This window comes from Chenopodium quinoa, unplaced genomic scaffold (assembly GCF_001683475.1).
Source record: "Chenopodium quinoa cultivar QQ74 unplaced genomic scaffold, ASM168347v1, whole genome shotgun sequence".
NCBI lineage: Eukaryota > Viridiplantae > Streptophyta > Magnoliopsida > Caryophyllales > Amaranthaceae > Chenopodium > Chenopodium quinoa.
In genome coordinates this window covers 9,766,705-9,774,490 of record NW_018745410.1, presented here as the reverse complement: position 1 = coordinate 9,774,490, position 7,786 = coordinate 9,766,705, and the positions used below count along the sequence as shown (strand labels likewise).

General features: G+C 36.2%; 1 long non-coding RNA gene across 1 annotated transcript; it reads right to left on the bottom strand.

Moving 5' to 3' along the window:
• Positions 1–6,445: 6,445 nt before the first annotated feature.
• LOC110713249 lies at positions 6,446–7,343 on the bottom strand. The gene is made up of 3 exons (XR_002509843.1): positions 7,193–7,343; positions 6,869–7,110; positions 6,446–6,748 (listed from the first exon to the last, which is right to left on the bottom strand). It is a non-coding gene; the product is annotated as an uncharacterized LOC110713249 (long non-coding RNA).
• Positions 7,344–7,786: the final 443 nt, after the last annotated feature.

Sequence of the window (7,786 nt, the reverse complement as noted above, 5' to 3'; positions counted from 1 at the left end):
ATAATAATCAAAGAATTAAATTAAATAATTGAAATAAAGATTTGGGACCAAACCCTCAGAAATTAAAACCTTTCACGTCTAGGGCGAAGGCAACTTCGAACTATGCTAGGTGTGTCTAGATTGATCTTGTGAATGCAGAATTTTGTATGAGAAAAGCTAGGAGAGAGAGAATAAGCTTTAGCTTAGAAAGAGAAGAGAATTAGAAAACTAGAGAGTTGATTATTGATGAGAATTGATGGAAATTGATGATGGAAAACGAAGGTTTTTAAGAGACTATTTATAGAGAAAATTAGCCGGACGGATAAAAAAATGGATCAGAGTTTCAACAAGAATAAAACAATTTAGCACCAGACGCCAAACATTAGCGCCAGACGCCAAGCCTCAGCGCCAGGCGCTAATCCTATTGTCAGGCGCTAGAAACCAGTTTCACTCGCTTTATTAATTTCGATAAAATTTAGCCGTACAAAAGGGCAAAATCGTATTTCCCTTAAAAAACACTTATTTTATTCTGATTAAAACTCTAAAAAGCCAACCAAAGTCAATTTATCAATGCTAATTAAATATGGAATGAAAAGAAACTTCTAGAAGAATCTAGAAAACTAAAATCAATTTTAATTGCATTAGGAATGATAAATCAATATTAGACCCTCCTCTAGATCATTGGGCCGCATGTAAAGATCAAACTGGGCTCAGTTTAGTAATTTGACCATAACTTCCTCATTATTCATCGGAATTGGGCGTATAATATATCGTTGGAAAGCTCTTTTCGAACCCGACCCAACTACACTATTATTGGGCCCTTTCCATGGACCAAACCAAACTGGATTGAATGTTTTCTAAAAAAAAGGTTTTCAAAAACAGAGAGAAAGAAAAGAATTAAAAGTTATCTGCAACACTAGAATTTCCACACTTTCACTTCATTCGATTATGATTCGACGTGAAATATACTCATCACTGGGTTTGGTTTTGGGGAGACACAAATGGGTGTCTACAAGTATGGATTCCCCTCCGTTTGTCGATGCTGAGTAGGATCTAGGAGGACCCGTACTTAATGAGGTTGTTCGCCCTCGAAAGAGGGTGACACGTCCTCGTGAGGAGGTTCGGGAGCGACGCGTCGGAGCTGATCAACGTCACTAGGAGGATACGGTCTGGGAGGATCCTCTCAACTGAGACCCTCAGGTCCTTAAGTGGGACCCATACCATCATGTTTCAGTCAGGAGTTGGCAAGGCATAGTGACTTCTTTTGCGCCACCGTTGTTTTTCTCTCTCCATTTTTCTTAAAACAAGCCGTAACCGTATTATTTTTTGTATGTGTCATTTATAAAGTGAGCTTAACGTGCGCTTATATGGTTCTAGTGACTTGAGAGGCCGTTTCGAGAGTTTACTTGATGTGGTAAAGGAGGTAGTGGAGCATTCGGGGTAAGGCCCCAGCCGGCAGCTCTTTGGGATTTATCGAGTTAGCCTGCGTCGTCAGCTTTCCTTCGTTGGTTGCTGGAGTTTTGGTGGGATTCCACCAACACTCTCCACTTTTCATGGGGAGAGATGACAGTTACCCCTTACGATTTCTCTTTGATTCTCTATGATTAAACGATTTCCTTTCGGAGGTGAGCCTGTAGCCATGGAAATTGCTAAGGGGTCAGACGAGATATTGCGTGACCTTGTGGGGGACTACCTTGCAGCAGCCCTCCACTTGTATGCGTTGTCTTGTCCATACTCGGTTCTTACCTATGAGGTTTTGGCCGATGCGGTTGATCGGCAGTGTACACCTCAGCAAATGGCTCGGATATACATTGGTCACGTTCTTTCCATCACTATCTTAAGTGATCGGGAAGAGCGTTTCACTATCGGGTTACACATTTGCCTAAGTGATTTGGAGCAAGTAGGTAACTTGAGTTTGGCGGAGGTGTTGTATTGCCCGTATGCTTACAACTATGGGCAAGGTGACCCGAGTGATGGATTCCGCAGCAGCTACTGAGGTGCCTCGGATCTGCATTTCGTGGCATGGTCGTATCCTTGAGGTACATACTCATTTCTAAATTTTTTACTTTTAATTACTTTTTTTTAAAACTTATTTTTTCCTATTCATTTCTTTTAGGCTTGGGGATACTCGTGTCGGTGAGTATTTTAACAACACATGTATACTACAAAAAGCGTGCTTTTTTGGATTCTTTTAACCCTTATTTTTGACACAGAAAAGCATCGAAAAAATGGCTCTCGACGCTTCTAAAGGGCGTTGAAAATACGTGAGTCGAAAATATGTTTAGACAACAAAAAGCGTCGCAAAATCTCGACACCTTTTTGTGTCTAAAATAAAATACAGAGCACCGTAACTTTGTTAATTCACGCTTAATATTAAATTTGGCTACGCCTTTTGGTGTCAGAATTAGAATATTAGGGACGCTATTTTGTGTCCACGCATACGTGTCTAATTTTTTCTTGGCGTTTTTACTTGTCTAAAATTTCAATCTAGCGACACTTTTTGATGTCCATTACTAATTCAAGTAATTTGATATTATCGACGCTTTATCGTGTTTAGGGATGTTCAAATCCGGGGACCCGGGTACACGGAGTTTCGGGTACTTGTTAATTTGTCCCATGTCCCGACCCGAATATCTCGGGTACCCGGGTATCGGGTACCCGAATAATTCGGGTCGGGACATAGGGTACCCGAAATTTTGAATGATTGTAATTAAAGTTGCTCCCGAAAGGTAAAAAATTGAAAAACAATTTAGATCTACTACCCAAACTCCACACAATTGAGCAACCAAGATACAAAATACCCAATTACACAAAGCTTTGTTTCAATAATAATAATAATAAAATTTGAAATATACAAAGAATTAGAAGAAAAAAAAAATATAAATAGAAATTGCAAGTCTTGCAACTGTTAATTATATTAGAAAATACAATAAGAATTTGTAATTAATTTGCTCCCATAGTTCTATCGCAAGTCTTGCATTCTTGCAACATGCAACATACAACGCACTCCAACGCAGCGACCACCGTGACATTGCTGGGCGAAGTAGCACGCAGCGACCATCGACGGCGGAGTTAGGTGAAGCAGCAACGACATTGTTGGGCAAAGCAGCGACCACTACAAGATTGCAGATCGAGAGTGAGGGAATTAAATGAGAAGGCGGTTGAGAATAGAGAAGTACGTAGGAAGAAGCAATAGAAGTAGGAAGAACAGAGAAGGAACTCAAGGAAGAAGAAGGAAGGAAGAGATAGAGAGGTAGGGAGAGAGAGAGCGGCGGAGAGAGGGATTGACTGATTGAGAACCCTAATTTTGATTCAAAATAGAAGTGCAATGTGTGCTGGGCTTAGTAGTTACTAGCGATTTTTTTTTTATTTTTGGGAATTCGGGTACCCGGGTATTAAAAAATGCGGCCCATGTCCCGACCCGGATAACATGTAATTTTCCCGGGTCGGGTACCCGTCCCGAAAAAATTAATTTTTTTCCCCAAATTTCCCATCGGGTATTTACCAGGTCATCGAGAAATCGGGTTGGGACAATCGGGTCGGGTTTTTTTTAACATCTCTAATCGTGTTAGCCTTTAATGTGGCGGGAACTCTTAAAATATGAACATACAAAATATGTTGACATTAAAAAGCGTATAGATTTTTTTTAGTGTTTTTTTTTCGTTTTATAATATAATAATTATATATTACTTTATATACATTATATTGTTTCTTTCCAGTTAACTTGTAATAAATAAAATTAACATCACATTAAAATAATTAAAATGAAGTAAAACTAATATTTTATAATATACATATATAATATAACTAGATTAAAAAAAGCAATCAACAAACTAACAAAACATTTTTTTTATTTAAAAAAAAAACATCAACACGATCACTAAAACAAAAGGCTTTGATATGAATTTTAATGGATATAACCTTCAATCGCAGTTGAGAGGTTTGGAATCATGAGTCTCGGTCAAGAAACGCTAAGCAACACGAGCTTTAAACCTAAACTAGGCCAAGAATACACAAGCACAAGCTTACGTAAAACTTTATAAATTTCAAATTAATCAATCATACTTTTCGTTAAACACCATCACATATTTATAAGCTAAATAATTAGCCTAAAAATCATGTAAAGCAAATTCTAATCTAACTAAGAAACTAAACCTAAGTTGTAAAGATAATATTTTGCTAATATGATCTTTAAAATTAAGATTATCTTCTAGTAACCGAATTAAATTTACAAAAATAACCTAATAAATTTGGTCACCTAATAATAAAATAAAAATAACAATAAAAATAATTATCATAACAATATTGATGCCTTGGAACCGCATCAAGCTTCTCATATTTTAATAGATTATCTTCTACATAGATATAACACAAAATCTGAAAAAACCAAAAAATTAGACATAGTAGCATATGATGGCCCGGTAGTTACTTGTTTAGGCGATCCTCGATGTCCTGTCTTATTCTCTTGTTGCACCTACATTGCCTTTTCCAATCTTCAAAAAAACTGATAAAGTAGAAATTAGTACTTATAAATAATCTTTAACAACGAACATACAACTAATTAATAACACGTTAAAATTAAAGAGAGCGCTACTAATCAAAACCCACCATTGAAGCTTTGTGCATTAACATGTCCTTAAGTTTCAATTGTACAGTAATATATATATATATATATATATATATATATATATATATATATATATATATATATATAGAGCTTCTATTCATTAAGAGGAAATATAGAGCAAAGTGAACTGCTTGTGCTTCACAGCATTCGAGAGTTGAGATTTCAAATGGTTTTGTAGCAGTGAGAATAACACTGCCATCTGCATCCCTAAACACTACCCCTAACCCTGCTGCCCAACACCAGACCAAGCTGCTGCCTAACAATTGCTGCCCAACACCTGCTACCCCACTGGTTTGAAGAACTTGCTAGCATAATCTTCATAATCTTGCCCTAGTTTACAGTACCCTGCAGCCAGCATAACCACATCAGGCAGCTCGTTGTCCAAAATAGTCAAGTTACGACATCTGCATGAAGCCCACATTAGAGCTGACATACGCAATAACACTCCCTTCTCCACCTTCCTATGCAACCACTCCCACCTTACAACAAAAGATTCAGTCGGAGCATCAACAAGCTGATCCTTCAACCCACTATGGTCCCAAATTATGACCCGTCTCAGTCCCATCATCATCAATACTCCCGTATGTATTATCACGTTTTGATTGGTGGGATAGAGGAGTAGCTAGAATCATTGTTGTAGTAGCATTATCCACCAGACCCTTAACCTTCTCAGCATCCCATTAAAAACCACCCTCATAATCATAATCATAATCTCTACATAATTTTTATTTAAGTGACTGAGGAAAACAAATACTTAATAGAGTAGAAAAAGAGCTCTTTATAAGATTGAAGAATTACTGAACCTTGAAATAACTTTATTCAGTTAATCATATATACATAAACTGCTAACAACACAAAAGTTATAAAATTTGTATAATTATCAACTTCATTTTCTAAGAAAATGACAACGGTGAATTCTTATATTTTCTTCATGCAATGTATTTCTTGTAATCATATATTTTCAAGTGTTAATTTAGGAAACAAACTGAGAAAATTAATACCATGATATAATTAGTATTACCTGATGGTTTTCTTTTCATAAGAAATCAGATGCTTTGTTTAAAAGACCCGGAGATGCAATCCCTTGACAAAGTGCACCTACAATCTAAGAATACAAGTGCTTTAAGAAGAAAATTGTTGTGTCTAACCTGGTTTTTCAGATTCTTATTAGCATTCACTTCTTCTTTAACACTATCCATCACAATAGTATTCTTTTGAATTTTTCCATACCCTTCCTTCCTTAACACACCACACACTCCGAAAATGTCCCCCTTTTTAACCCCTAATCCATAACCACAAGACGATTAGGAATCTCATCGCGATACATAGTTCGTTGAAAAGCTTCATCTTCGAGCTCTTGTTCAGACATCTTAGGGTACGTCATCCTCAACTCTTCAACCTTATCTTTAACATCATCCTATATCAACATTTAAGATTAATGTAAGACCACAAAATCTGCACAAAATTATACCACAATCTGCACAAAATCATATCAGAAATCTGCACAAAACCATACAACAAAATCTTCAGTCACTGTGTCAGGAAGAAAGCTTCTGTCTTTGCCCATATGGGTTTTAATCCACAGCTCTAACAAGCTCATTTTCCGTCCATGTTCATCTTCTTATAAATAATAATGCAACAGGAGCTTTAATATGAAAATTCAACAATATCAACCACGTATAAAAATAAATTCTCTTAATACCATCCTAAGTAAATATAAAATGACATATATAGTCCTTACATAATAAGCTTGTCAGTTTGCAAAACTTTAAGAGCCAGATATATGAAACTGATTTTGGGAGGCTCGTGCTTTTTTACCGCATTCTGACATATCCTTCATTCACATTTAAATAGTATGTATTTATCATAAAATTTTGAATTAGATATTAAATATTGTTTCATACATAGTAAGATTAGTATTGAACATACTTTCCCTTTATTCGAATCCCAATATTTCACCAACTTTACCCAATGACTATTAGTAATTCCATGTGGCACATGATTACAAATGTCATCTAATGTCTTCTCTAAAGGCTTGTAATATTGCTTTTTCAGAGAGTATTTGTACTGCCTCCAACATTTATTGGCACGCTTGAGAGCTTGGTTGTCATATTCCGCACCAGGAGGAATCACAAAGTGTTCCTTCAAAAAATAAAATTAGTGATATACATAAATCAGTAAGTAATCTCAGAGTAATAAGAGACCGGCTATTATGTATGTTTAGGCAATAAAAAGGGATGGGTTAAGGACAAATATACTTACTCTTGTATTTGTAATTATCTTCCCTTTGAAATGCTTGTCGATTGCATGCCAATCTTTTTCCCCAACTAGACAACGACTTTCCATCTTTGCAATCATACTAATAAATTTAACCAAAATATGTCCACCTTTTCTAATTGGTTGGCATAGATCATTGAATTCAACATAGTATTGGGCGTCATTATTACTCCAAACGTCAATCGACAGAATTATAGCACTTACTAATGTATTATTACCCTTGGCATCTGATTTAAATAATAAAAGTAAGGTAAAAGAAATAAATAGTTTAATAAAATTAAAGTACTAATTTAAATGGGAAATATTTACCTATGGTTAGAGCCTCCTCCTTCTCGTCAAAATCTATGTCTACTGGCCAATCCAGAAGTGCTTATGGTCGTACATACTTAGATTGTTTCGGGATTGTAGACGCCTAAAAATGCCTCCCCGAAACAAAACCCGATGATGAACAATCTTTCACCGCCACTATTGGTCAGGTTCAGTATGTAATCCCAAGAGTGCTTAAAAATCGTATTTAATTAAATTCAGTTTTTAATAGTCCATGGATCAGTCTTGAAGTTTAGTCAAAGCATAGTTTATTTTTAATTTTGGCCCAAACCTTTTTATTTATTATTTTAACCCAATTAATAAAAAATAAATTAGAAATGGCCCGAAATTATAAATCGACACTTAAAAAGGCTGAATAAAATTAGGGCAAAAAATGTATTTAGACGGAAAAATGGACGCAGAGTCTGCCGCGTCACGGTAAAAAACACCGAGTCACGGGGCTCACTACCGCGCCACAGTGTGATTTCCCGTGACATGGTGCCAATGCTGTGACACGGGGCAGCACCGTGTCCTTTCCACGTAAACCTTTCACGCGTTTTATCTCCCGTAGCTTAATTATTTTCCATGCCACATAAT